Below are 14305 nucleotides of genomic sequence, written 5' to 3'. Positions count from 1 at the left end.
CTCTGTGTTTGAATTCTTCATCTTCTCTCTTCTTCATTCTACTCTTCTATTCTTCTACTCACATAAATGAATCTCTATACTGTGACATAGAGGATTCCTATTCTTTTTTGTTCTCTTCTTTTTCATATGAGCAGGAGCAAGGATAAGAACATTCTTGTTGAAGCTGATCCAGAACCTGAAAGGACTCTAAAGAAGAAGCTAAGAGAAGCTAAAGCACAACACTCTGGAGAAGACCTGATAGAATTTTTTGAAAAAGAAGAGATGGCCGAACCCAACGACAATGGTGGAGATGCAAGGAAGATGCTTGGTGACTTTATTGCACCCTCTTTTGACTTCTGTGGAAGGAGTATCTCAATTCCTGCAATTGGAGCAAACAACTTTGAGCTTAAGCCTCAATTAGTTTCTTTAATGCAGCAGAATTGCAAGTTTCATGGACTTCCATTGGAAGATCCTCATCAGTTTTTAGCTGATTTCTTGCAAATCTATGACACTGTTAAAACCAATGGGGTTAATCCTGAGGTCTACAGACTTATGCTTTTCCCCTATGCTGTAAGAGACAGAGCTAGGACATGGTTCGACTCACAACCTAAAGATAGCTTGAACTCTTGGGAAAAGCTGGTCAATGCTTTCTTGGCCAAATTCTTTCCACCTCAAAAGATGAGTAAGCTTAGAGTGGAAGTCTAAACCTTCAGACAGAAGGAAGGTGAATCCCTCTATGAAGCTTGGAAAAGATATAAGTAATTGATCAGAAGGTGTCCTTCTGACATGCTTTCAGAATGGAGAATCATATGTATATTCTATGATGGTCTGTCTGAATTATCCAATATGTCATTAGACCACTCTGCTGGAGGATCTCTTCATCTGAAGAAGACACCTGCAGAAGCCCAGGAACTCATTAAAATGGTGGCAAATAACCAGTTCATGTACACTTCTGAAAGGAATCCTGTGAATAATGGGACAACTCAGAAGAAAGGAGTTCCGGAGATTGATACTCTGAATACCATATTGGCTCAGAACAAAATATTAACTCAGCAAGTCAATATGATTTCTCAGAGCCTGACTGGAATGCAAGCTGCTTCCTACAGTACTAAAGAAGCTTCCTTTGAAGAAGAAGCTTATGACCCTGAAAATCCTATAATGGAAGAGGTGAATTACATAGGAGAATCCTATGGAAACACCTATAATCCTTCATGGAGGAATCATGAAGATTTCTCATGGAAGGATCAACAGAAGCCTAATCAAGGCTTCAGTAACAATAATGGTGGGAGAAATAGGTTTGGCACTAGCAAATCTTTTCCATCATCTTCTCAGCAATAGACAGAGAATTATAAACAGAGCCACTCTGACTTCGCAACTGTAGTCTCTGATCTATCTAAGACCACTCTCAGTTTCATGACTGAAGCAAGGTCCTCCATTAGAAATATGGAGGAACAAGTGGGTCAGCTGAGTAAAAAAGTTACTGAACTCCCTCCTAGTACTCTCCCAAGCAATACAGAAGAGAATCCAAAAAGAGAGTGCAAGGCCATAAACACGTCCCACATGGCCGAACCTATAGAGGAGGGAAAGGCAGTGATTTTCAGTGAGGAAGACCTCAATGGACGTCCACTGGCCTCCAAGGAGTTCCCTAATGAGGAACCAAGGGAATGTGAGGCTCATATAGAGACCATAGAGATTCCACTGAACTTACTGTTGCCATTCATGAGCTCTGATGAGTATTCTTCCTCTAAAGAAGAAGAAGATACTATTAAAGAGCAAGTTGCTCAATATCCAGGAGCAATCATAAAGCTGAATGCTAAGTTATTTGGTAATGATACTTGGGAGGATGAACCCCTATTGCTTATTAATGAACTAAATAATCTGGTTCAACTGAAATTACCTCAGAAGAAATAGGATCTTGGAAAGTTCTTAATACCTTGTACCATAGGCACCATGACCTTTGAGAAGGCTCTGTGTGACCTGGAGTCAGGGATAAACCTCATACCCGTCTCTGTAATGGAGAAACTAGGGATTTTTGAGGTACAAGCTGCTAAAATCTCACTAGAGATGGCAGACAATTCAAGGAAACAGGCCTATGGACTTGTAGAGGATGTCTTAGTGAAGGTTGAAGGCTTTTACATCCCTGCTGACTTCATAATCTTAGACACTGGGAAGGATGAAGATGATTCCATCATCCTTGGAAGACCCTTCCTAGCCACAGTAAGAACTGTGATTGATGTGGACAGAAGAGAGCTAGTCCTTCAATTGAATGAAGACTACCTTGTGTTTAAGGCTCAAGGATCTTCTTCTGTAACCATGGAGAGGAAGCATGAAAAGCTTCTCTCAACACAGAGTCAAACAGAGTCCCAACACTCAACTTCTAAGTTTGGTGTTGGGAGGCCATCATTAAGCTCTGAGTCTCTGTGAAGCTCTCTAAGAGCTTCACTGTCAAGCTATTGACATTAAAGAAGTGCTTGTTGGGAGGCAACCCAATGTTATTTAATTATATTTATTTGTTTTCCTTTGTTACTTTATGTTTTCTTTAGGTTGATGATCATGTGAAGTCACAAAAACAACTGAAAAATTAAAAACAGAATGAAAAACAGCATTAAAAATAGCACACCCTGAAGGACAGGCTTACTGGCATTTAAACGCCAGTAAGGATAGCAGAATGGGCGTTTAACACCCAGCCTGGCAGCATTCTGGGTGTTTAACGCCAGAAAAGGCTGTCTGGCATCTGGCTGGCGTTAAACGCCAGAAATGGGCATCTGGCTGGCGTTTAACGCCAGAAATGGGCATCTGGCTGGCATTTAACGCCAGCAATGGGCAACAGAGTGGCGTTTAACGCTAGGAAAGGTAGCAGAGCTGGCGTTAAACGCCATATTTGGCACACAATGGGCGTTTAAAGGCTAGAATGGTGCAGGGACTCAAATTCCTTGACACCTCAGGATCTGTAGACCCCACAGGATCCCCACCTACCCCACCTCTTTTTCTCTCCTCTTCACACCTTTCCATAACACTCTTCCCCAAATACCCTAAACTGTTTCCCTCCCAAACCCACCCCTCATACACGGTTACCCTCTCTCCCCTACCCTATAAATACCCCTCCTCACCACCTTCAATTTCACACATCATACATATTACACCCCATGATGCCAGGGCATTTTGGCCAGTTTCACTGACCTTTTCTTTATTGTTTTAGGGTAGTTTCATGCATTTTCTTAGGAAATAAGCAAGTTTTGCGTAGAATTTCACTTACATCTTGATTCAAGCAAACATTGTGCACTTTACATGATTTCATGAGAATTATGCAAGAATTGAATGACAAATTGGATGATGCATGTCTCATGATTTGGATTAGAACTTTGATGCACTCTATTGCTTGATTTCAGGACAAAGGAAGCAAGGAAGAACCACGTTAGCAACCACGTTAGTCTAACTAACGTAACCACTAACGTGGAATGGGAGCTAGCTTGCAACGTTAATGAGAAAAGTAATCGCCAATAACGTCCTCGAAGCCATCACAGCCCACGTTAAGAGTCACGTTAACTAAGTTAACGTGAACTCTAACGTGGAAGAAGAAATTGAAGCCAACGTTAGTGACACTCACCTTTGTCACTAACGTTGGACCAAGCTCATATTGGCCACGTTAAGAGCCACGTTAACTAAGTTAACGTGGACTCTAACGTGGGGAAGCAAAAGAATGGCCAACGTTAGTGACACTCACCTTTGTCACTAACGTTGGACTAAGCCACTTTGAGCCACGTTAGTTGACACGTTAACTTAGTTAACGTGGAAGCTAACGTGGAGGGAGAAAGAATCGCCAACGTTAGTGACACTCACCTTTGTCACTAACGTTGGAATGAGCCACTATGAGCAACGTTAACTCCCACGTTAACTTAGTTAACGTGGAAGCTAACATGGATTGAAGAATGATGAGCCAACGTTAATGACACTCACCTTTGTCACTAACGTTGGAGATGGCTATCACCACCACGTTAGAAGCCACGTTAACCTAGTTAACGTGAACTCTAACGTGGGAAGTAGGGGCGTTTTAAAACGTTAGTGACAAAGGTAAGTGTCACTAACGTTCTCGAAGATGTGGCAAGCCTATGTTAAGGGTCACGTTAGCCACACTAACGTGAACTCTAACGTAGGGAGAAAGGAGGATTCTCAACGTTATTGGAAAAAGTAAGTCCCAATAACGTGTGCGAAGGACCAAGAGGCAACGTTAGTGGTCACGCTGATGCCACTAACGTTGAAGTTAACATGGATCATCCTTGGGATTGGAACGTTAGTGAAAAAGGTGATTGCCACTAACGTTCTCGAATCCACACTTTCACTTAACGTTAACGCCACTAACGTCCTAAGCTAAAAGTCCCTGCATACTTCATACTTTCTCTCTGCAAGTAAAGCTAAGCCCACTGAAGAGGATAACTGCTTCAAACTCAAGATCCAAAGGCCCATATCCAATATTTGAAGAACCAACTAGAAGATTAGAAGAGTAGTATATATAGGGGTAGTTTTGAATTAAAAAGGAGGTTGGAAATTTGAGAACTAATCTCTGTAAAATTTACTTTCTCTGTACTTCTAGTTTACTTTTCATAATATATTTTCCATCTTTGCTTTCCATTTCCAGAGCTATGAACAACTAAACCCCTTTTATTGGGTTAGGGAGCTCTATTGTAATTTGATGGATCAATATTAGTTTTCATTATTCTTCTTCTATCTTTTCTCTTGATTTTACTAGAAAGCTTTCAATCTTCATTCAATTGGGTAGTTATCTTAGAAAAGAAGCTATTCATACTTGGATCTCTTCGGAACTTTGGAAGAGGAATGAAGAGATCATGCTAGAAATGTTTTCTCATGTTGGACCAAATTGGGGTTTGGATAGATATAGTGACATATAATCCTACCAACACTTTAATTTGGAAATACATGTGGTATAATCAGTGACTTCATCTCTTCTCATGAGCAATTGACCAAAGAATTGGCTATTGATCAAGATTTGAGAGATTGAATTACCAAGAAATTGGAATTCGATCACTTAAGATTGCCAAGGAGATCAATGAATGCATTGATTGAGGAAGAGATGAAAATGAACTTGATCCGGAGAATGCAACATCTCCTAAGCCCAATGAATTCCCCATTTCTGATCTTACCCATTCTCTTTAAATTCTACAATCTACTTTTATGAGCATCTTCCCCATTCCCATTTAAGATTCTGTAATTTACTTTCCGCCATTTACATTCAGCTCTTTATTTCCAGCATTTACATTTTCTGCTATTTACTTTCCCGCCATTTAATTTTCTGCAAATCTCAAATCCAATTCTGCTTAGTTCAACTAGAACATTCCTCTAATTAAAGTTGCTTGACCAATCAATCCCTGTGGGATTCGACCTCACTCTATTGTGAGTTTTTACTTGACGACAATTCGGTATACTTGCCGAAGGAAAATTATTGAGAGACAAGTTTTCGTGCATCACCCCACTTGGCCGAAACCTCTCCTCACCTCCATCTCCTTCACTTCTTCTTTTTCTACTCATTTCTTTCTTTTTTTGCTCGAGGACGAGCAAACATTTTAAGTTTGGTGTGGAAAAAGCATTTCTTTTTTGTTTTCCATAACCATTAATGGTACCAAAGGCCGAAGAAACCTCTAGAAAGAGGAAAAGGAAGGCAATCGCTTCCACCTCCGAGTCATGGGAGATGGAGATATTCATCTCAAAAGTGCATCAAGACCACTTCTATGTAGTTGTGGCCAAGAAGAAGGTGATTTCCGAGGTCCCCTTCAAACTTAAAAAGAGTGAATATCCAGAGATCCGACATGAGATTCAAAGAAGAGGTTGGAAAACTCTCACCAACCCCATTCAACAAGTCGGGATCTTCATGGTTCAAGAGTTATATGCCAATGCATGGATCACTAAGAACCATGACCAAAATTTGAATCCGAACCCAAAGAATTGGCTCACAATAGTTCGGGGAAACCACTTGGATTTCAGTCCGGAAAATGTGAGGCTAGCATTCAACTTGCCAATGATGCAAGGAGACCCTTACCTTTTCACTAGAAGGGTCAACTTTGATCAAAGGTTGGACCAAGTCCTTAGGGACATTTATGTGGAAGGTTCTCAATGGAAGAGAGACTCAAGAGGCATGCCGGTTGATGCGCATAAACTTGTTATGCTACGATTTAGGAAATTGCACGATCGGCAAAATTCCTTCCGGCAAGTGCACCGGTTATCGTTAAGTAAAAACTCACAATAGAGTGAGGTCGAATCCCACAAGGATTGGTTGAGTGAGCAATTCGGATTAGAAGTATGTTCTAGTTGAGCGGAATCAAGATTTAGATGAGAATTGCGGAATGTAAAATTGGCGGGAAACGTAAATGACAAGAAATTGAAATGGCGGAATCTTAAATTGCATGAATTAAAGAGCAGAAGCTAAATTGCTGAAATTAAAAGGGAATGGGGGTGATTGCATGAATTGAGTTGCAGAATGTAAAGAGAAAGTGGAAATCAGAAATGGGGAATTCATTGGGTTATAGGAGATATTGAGATCTCCGAATCAAAACATGTTTATCTCTTCCTCAACCAATGCGTTCATTGAATTTTGCTTGGCAATCTTATATGATTGGATCCCAATCCCTTGGCTCACCAATTCTCTCTAAAAACAAACAAATTTCCAATCCCTTGGCTTAAATGTTCATAAGAAGAGATGATGCTCGATCACTGATTATATCACACAGTTTCATGAACCACAATTTGGTAGGATTACATGTCACAATATCCATCCAAACCCCAATCCAATTTACTGTGAGAAAGCTTCTCTAGCATGAATCCTCCATTCCTTTCCCAAGGTTCCGAAGGATTCCAATTATGGGTAGTTTCTTTCCCAAGACAACTACCCAATGGAATTAGATCGAGAAGCTTTCTAACAAAATTCAAGAGAAAAGATTGAAGAAGAAGATAAACTATTATTGATTCATTGAATTACAATAGAGCTCCCTAACCCAATGAAAGGGGGTTTAGTGAGTCATAGCTCTGAATTCAATTACAAAGGTATGAAAACTAGCAAAAAATGAAAAGGTAAAAGTTCCTCCTAACTTAAATTCTATCCTATTTATACACTTTCTATATTGAGCTTCTGTTGTGTTTCTTGGGCTTTGAGGCCTCTCCCTGCTTTCCTTTTGCTTTGGGTTTATGATCCATAATCTTGATGAGGCTGCTGATCCAAATTCTGTAACATTCATTGAGCCAACTTAGTGATAATCAAGTAATGACACATGACTCAACAAATTGAAATTCCAGACTCATCAATCCTTCAGGCCCAATCCCATAAACCATGATATTCAATTGGGTTTCATACCAGAATAAGTTTAAGTTAATGTTTGTGTTCAAAAGCTAACTTAAACTGCAATATTTTTGGCCCAGAAACCTTTTCCAAGAGTGGCGTTTAAGTTGCAGTTTAAGCTTAAACTGCAGCTTAAACGCCAGACACTTCCAGTGATGCCTTTTGTGGAAGCACGTTTAAGCTTCAGTTTAAGGTTAAACTGAAGCTTAAACGTGGAAATGGAAGAAGGCAGCCCTGGAGGGTAACGTAGTCGAACACGTTTAAGCTTCAGTTTAAGGTTAAACTGAAGCTTAAACGTGGAGATAGGAAAGGCAGCCCTGGAGGTCGAACACGTTTAAGCTCCAGTTTAAGGTTAAACTGGAGCTTAAACGTGGGAATAGAGAAAGGCAGCCCTGGAGGTCGAACACGTTTAAGCTCCAGTTTAAGGTTAAACTGGAGCTTAAACTTGGGAATAGAGAAAGGCATCCTGGAGGTCGAACACGTTTAAGCTCCAGTTTAAGGTTAAACTGGAGCTTAAACGTGGAAGCTGAGAAAGGTAGCCCTGGAGGTGTCGAACACGTTTAAGCTCCAGTTTAAGGTTAAACTGGAGCTTAAACGTGGAAATGGAGAAAGCAACCCTGGAGGAGAAAACTTGGTCGAACACGTTTAAGCTCCAGTTTAAGGTTAAACTGGAGCTTAAACGTGGAAATGGCTCCCTGGTGCATTTCCCATTTCTGGCGTTTAACTTCCAGTTTAAGGTTAAACTGGAGGTTAAACGCCACTTTCAGCATTTCCTTAGCTCTCATGGTTTTGGCGTTTAAGCTCCAGTTTAAGCTTAAACTGGAGCTTAAACTCCACATGTGATATTCAAGCTTCCTTTATTGATTTTGTTGCTTCCTTGCCTAGCCTCTTCTTCCCTGAAATCATCCAAACAACTGCATCAAAGTCTTGCAAAATTTCATGAGAAATCTTTCATTCATAGCATTCAAGGAATATAACTAAAAACTCATGGAATTTGCATCAAAATCTTCATGTTTGAATGATTTAAGACAAGCATGACTATTTGGCCCAAATGATTACTTAAGGCTCAAGAAAATGCATAAAACAACTAAAAATAACAGAAAAAATGCTAGTGAAACTAGCCTAAGATGCCTTGGCATCACAACACCAAACTTAATACTTGCTTGTCCCTAAGCAAGTCCTGAGTTATTTGAGAAGAAAGTATGAAACAGAAAGCAATTACATTGGCTATATTAGCAAGCATTTGAAGTTCATCAGAAGGGTTTTATGCAGAAAGTTGCAGCATCACTTTTTCATTCTTATCAAGGAAGATTATCACTTTTTCATTGCATCCATCAAACACTGCTATGGCCCCTTGTTATTCTTATGTCCTTGGCACTTTTCTCTTCTTTGTTTTTCTTTTCTTTTTCTTAGAGCTCCTTTTGCTCCTTGTTTGCTCAGTGTCATGTGTTGCACAAGCCTTTGGCATTTTCTTTTTCTTATCAGTGCACTACACATATCCACTACAGGCATTTTAGTTCACATTTCTTCTTGAGACATTGGTGTCCAGCACCTCTTTGTGTGACTAAATGTTTTGTATTTAGGTTGCTCTTGATAATGGACTTTTGGTTGATAATCCCGGGTTAGTTAACCCAAGTTACCAAGTGTTGAAACACTCCTCAGAACTTATTCATCCAAGCATATCCTTAATACATAAACACCACAGACATTTGTCTCAGAAGTTCAAACCATTGGTGCCTAGCTTATTTTCTCAAATTTTTTTTTTTTTTTGCTTTTTGTTGCCTTTTTTCAGTGGCTTTTTCTTCTTCTTTTTCTTTCTTTTACATGGCCAAAGACATTTATTCATCAAGATCCATAGACAGTTTTCAATTTCTACACAAAAAATGATAATTCTACACTCTATTTCCAGTGATCTGACTAAACAATCAAGCATGCATACCACCACTTAATTCTACTTGATTTGTCACTAATTGAGCCAAGTTACTTTTGTTCAAACTTTTCTTTTATTTTTGGAAACAGAACAAGCATGGCAAGCATACATTTAAGCAAGTGAAGTTTATCCAGACACTTAGACTATCACTTATTTGGAAATTAAACAAACAGACAAACAAAAACTGCAATGACTCAAACTTAAAGCAGGGGTGCATGCAAACTTCCAATATCAGCAATTCAAAGTACAAGCAATTAAGTGACAATACAACCTTTTAGCATCTTCTTTGTTGTTCATCATCCTTCCTTTTCCCATGTGTTAGTTTCAAAGACTTGTGAACTTCCTTTTTGACCAAGCACCGTACCTCCCCCTTGTATTTTTCCTCCATTCTTATCTTTCCTTTTGTACCTGCACAAACAAACAAATTTGCTATCATTTTTTTTCGGTCATGTGAATAGTGAATAGTACTTGTACATGTTTTTCCTTCTTTTTGAATTGTAAATCAATGATTGACTTCCTGAGCTTATAGCCGTGACCTTTGTATGTATGCACACTTATTACTGGACACCAAACTTAGTGTTTGGTAATGTCTCCTGATGACATGGAATCCATGTTGGTTGTCCTTAATGAATGTGCATAATTCTAATAAATCCTAGTCACTTTGGCTCTTTGATCCTAAACAATTTTACTACCTAGAGTAATTGAAATCAAAGTATTAAAACATGCAAATCGTATACTTGTCATGAATTTCTAAATCCAGAGGAACTTCTTGCTTTTCATTAACTGTGTTCAAAAGGAACACCAAACTTAATGTTTGGTCGTGCACCTTGAATGAAAGATTGAATACAATTTGAATAAGATTTGGGAGTGCCTTCAGGCACACCAAACTTAGAGACCAATTGTAATTTACATGCAATGTTTAGTGCACTTTATCAACAGTTGTCCTGAGGATTCAAGTTCATGCATAAGAAACCATGCTTTATTAGATGTAAAACAAAACAATAAAGAGTAAGGATACTAAAACATGGGTTGCCTCCCATGAAGCGCTTCTTTAACGTCACTAGCTTAACGGTTGTCCCTTGTTAGGGTGGATTGTAGTGCTTGATGTCTTCTCCTCTCACTATGAAAATGTCCCCATTTGATTCCTTCATGACCTCTAAATGTTCCATAGAAAGAACTTTCCTGATTGTGAACACTTGAGGGAGCTGGGAAGGAATGGTTTTGAGGCCAGGTGGGATTGGCAGATAATGACTTGATATCACTTTATCTCCCGGAGAAAAACCTTCAGTGGGAATTTTCTTGTTTCTCCACCCTCTTGGCAATTTCCCTACCATTCTTCACTTTCTCTTGAGGATTTCTTCATTGACCCTTATGCCAGGAGGATCCTTCTGATCTGTTTCCATTGATTCTTGTGGCTTTAACTCTTGCAACTCTTGTTTGCCTTCCAAGGACTATTTTAGAGTTTCAGCTGCTGGATTACTTTCCTCCAAACACAGATGGCTACTATCATCCTTAGGCTTTTCAGGTTCTGGTTCAGGCTCAGATGCAGGTTTGAAAACTTTGAAAATGAGCTGTTCATCATGTATTCTCAGAATTAGCTCTCCTTGTTCTACATCTATTAGCGCTCTAGTAGTGGCTAGGAAAGGCCTGCCCAGAATGATAGGGTGTAAGTAGCTTTCCTCCATGTCCAAAATGACAAAGTCTGTGGGGAAGTAATAATCTCCCACTTTCACCAGCACATTCTCAACAACCCCTTCAGCTTGCTTCTGAGTTTTGTCAGCCAGTTGTATGATTACATCAGTGGATCTCACCTCATTCAGTTGTAGCCTCTTCATAAGAGTTAGAGGCATCACATTTATGCTAGCTCCTAGATCACAGAATCCTCTGTCAATTTTTGTTTCCCCTATGATGCAGGGGATATGAAAACTTCCTGGGTCTGTTTTCTTAGAGACTGTGTCCTTCTTGATGAGGGCACTGCATTCTTTGTTCATTGTTACCGTTTGTCCTCCCTTCAAAATTCTTTTCTTGCTCAACAATTCCTTTAAATACTTGATATGTGTAGGCATTTGCTGGAGAATCTCAAGAAAGGGAATATTGATGTGGAGAGACTTAAATGTCTCTAAAAACCTTGAATAGGTTTTCCCTTTTTCACCTCCTCCTAACCTCTGAGGAAATGGTGCTTTTGGTTGGTATGTTTCCATCGTGCCTTTTTGCAATTCCTTGGCTTGCTCAGTTTCACTTTCCTGCTTAGCTTCCTCCACACCTTCCTTCAAGATTTCTGGCTCCTGTTCTGAGGGTCCAATTCCTTCTTCTTCTGAGACTTCTTTCAATATGGTGATGGCCTTGCATTCTTCCCATCTTACTCTCTTTTGTTCCCCTTTAGGATTCTTTTCTGTGTCACTAGGGAACACTGCGGTTGATTTGGGGGCCTGTTGAGATAGCTCTCCTACTTGAGACTCCATCCTCTTGAGTTTTTCACCATGGTTTCTTAAGGTAGATCTCACATCATCCCTGAAGCTTTTCAACTCAATTATGTCCTGACTCATGGTTGCAAGCATTCCTTCTATCCTGTTTAATTGATCTTGAAATTGTTGGTTCGGATTAGGTTGGGCAGGTTGATTATTTTGGCTATGATATGGTGGTTGAGAGTAAGTGTTTTGTGTGGCTTGGTATGATCTTTGGTTGGAGTTTTGGTATGTGGACTTGTTATGTTGGTTTTGCTGGTTTCCCCACCCAAAGTTTGGGTGGTTTTTCCAGCCTGGGTTGTAAGTGTTGGAATGTGGATCATATGGTTGCCTTTGTTGGTTTCCCACATAGTTGGCCTCTTCCCAATCACCTCCTTCAATGCTTACTTCCTCTTGATCTTGTGTGTGTATTGCAGCCACTTGCTTTGTTTCTAATTGCCTGGTAAGCTCTGCTAGTTGCTTGGCAAACACCTTGTTTTGGGCTAAAATTGTATCAACATGGTTCAGCTCCATGACTCCCTTAGTGTTGTGTCTCTCTGATGCATAGTAGTACTCATTCTCAGCCACTGTCTCAATCACTTCAATGGCTTCTTCCACAGTCTTTTTCCTGTTCAATGAACCTCCTGATGAATGGTCTACAGCCTTCCTTGATTCATAAGACAGTCCATCATAGAAAATATGCAATTGCACCCAGTCATGGAACATGTCTGGTGGGCATTTCCTTGTCAAATCCTTGAATCTCTCCCATGCCTCGTAGATAGTTTCACCATCTTGTTGTCTAAAAGTCTGAACCTCAGATCGAAGCCTATTGACCTTTTGTGGGGGGTAGAAACGTGCCAGAAACTTTCTTTCCACCTCGTCCCATGTTGTTAGGCTTCCCCTTGGGAATGATTCCAGCCACTTAGCTACCTTGTCCCTAAGTGAAAATGGGAACAAAAGCAGTTTATAGGCATCTTCCTGGACTCCATTGGACTTCACAGTGTCGCAAATTCTCAGGAATTTTGTGAGATGTTGGTTTGGGTCTTCATTAGCACTCCCACCAAATGAACAATGATTCTCCACAAGTGATATTAGCTGTGGTTTGAGCTCAAAATTGTTGGCCTGAATGGGTGGTTTTTGAATGCTGCTACCACAATTCCCAGAGGTTGGGTTTATGTATGAACTAAGAACCCTCCTCTCAGGAATGGCATTGTTTCCATCAGCTCTCTCATGGTTGTGAACTTCTCTATCCATGTTGAGATCTAAAGCTTCCTCAAAATTGTCCTCAGATTCTCCTTCAGATTCTTCTTCTCCCAGTACTCTCTTCCCTCTTGCTTCCCTTCTAAGTCTATGAAGGGTCCTCTCTGGTTCGGTATATGGAGGAGTTGATGTCTCTCCTCTCCTACCTGTCATACAAGAACACAGCACAGGCAACAAACAAGTGAAATACTCTTGGTTAATGGAAGAGTATGGTTAGAGCAGTTGAGGAATTAATTCAAACAGTTAGTGAGTCAGTGAGTTAGTTGCTTGAATTTAAAGGCATAAAGAAAGAAAGCATGTAACAGAGTGCAGAAATTAAAATTCAACAAGTAACTTGTACTGAATTAATCAAAACAAAAAAAATATGCTCAATCTAGTTAACTTCCAATTTGAGAATTGTCAATCGAAAACCAATCCCCGGCAACGGCGCCATAAACTTGATGCGCATAAACTTGTTATGCTACGATTTAGGAAATTGCACGATCGGAAAAATTCCTTCCGGCAAGTGCACCGGTTATCGTTAAGTAAAAACTCACAATAGAGTGAGGTCGAATCCCACAAGGATTGGTTGAGTGAGCAATTCGGATTAGAAGTATGTTCTAGTTGAGCGGAATCAAGATTTAGATGAGAATTGTGGAATGTAAAATTGGCGGGAAACGTAAATGACAAGAAATTGAAATGGTGGAATCTTAAATTGCATGAATTAAAGAGCAGAAGCTAAATTGCTGAAATTAAAAGGGAATGGGGGTGATTGCATGAATTGAGTTGCAGAATGTAAAGAGAAAGTGGAAATCAGAAATAGGGAATTCATTGGGTTATAGGAGATATTGAGATCTCCGAATCAAAACATGTTTATCTCTTCCTCAACCAATGCGTTCATTGAATTTTGCTTGGCAATCTTATATGATTGGATCCCAATCCCTTGGCTCACCAATTCTCTCTAAAAACAAACAAATTTCCAATCCCTTGGCTTAAATGTTCATAAGAAGAGATGATGCTCGATCACTGATTATACCACATAGTTTCATGAACCACAATTTGGTAGGATTACATGTCACAATATCCATCCAAACCCCAATCCAATTCACTGTGAGAAAGCTTCTCTAGCATGAATCCTCCATTCCTTTCCCAAGGTTCCGAAGGATTCCAATTATGGGTAGTTTCTTTCCCAAGACAACTACCCAATGGAATTAGATCGAGAAGCTTTCTAACAAAATTCAAGAGAAAAGATTGAAGAAGAAGATAAACTATTATTGATTCATTGAATTACAATAGAGCTCCCTAACCCAATGAAAGGGGGTTTAGTGAGTCATAGCTCTGAATTCAATTACAAAGGTATGAAAACTA

At 39.8% G+C, this 14305-nt stretch overlaps 2 non-coding genes across 2 annotated transcripts; one reads left to right on the top strand and one right to left on the bottom strand.

Moving 5' to 3' along the window:
- Window positions 1–663: 663 nt before the first annotated feature.
- Window positions 664–771, bottom strand: LOC148564860 (small nucleolar RNA R71). Its single transcript, XR_015884598.1, has one exon. It is a non-coding gene; the product is annotated as a small nucleolar RNA R71 (small nucleolar RNA).
- An 11651-nt stretch (window positions 772–12422) lies between these two features.
- On the top strand, window positions 12423–12526 carry LOC148564859 (small nucleolar RNA R71). Its single transcript, XR_015883904.1, has one exon. It is a non-coding gene; the product is annotated as a small nucleolar RNA R71 (small nucleolar RNA).
- Window positions 12527–14305: the final 1779 nt, after the last annotated feature.

Source organism: Arachis ipaensis, chromosome B5 (assembly GCF_059453495.1).
Source record: "Arachis ipaensis isolate K30076 ecotype BB chromosome B5, ASM5945349v1, whole genome shotgun sequence".
Classification (NCBI taxonomy): domain Eukaryota; kingdom Viridiplantae; phylum Streptophyta; class Magnoliopsida; order Fabales; family Fabaceae; genus Arachis; species Arachis ipaensis.
This window is presented reverse-complemented; position numbering and strand designations above follow the sequence as displayed.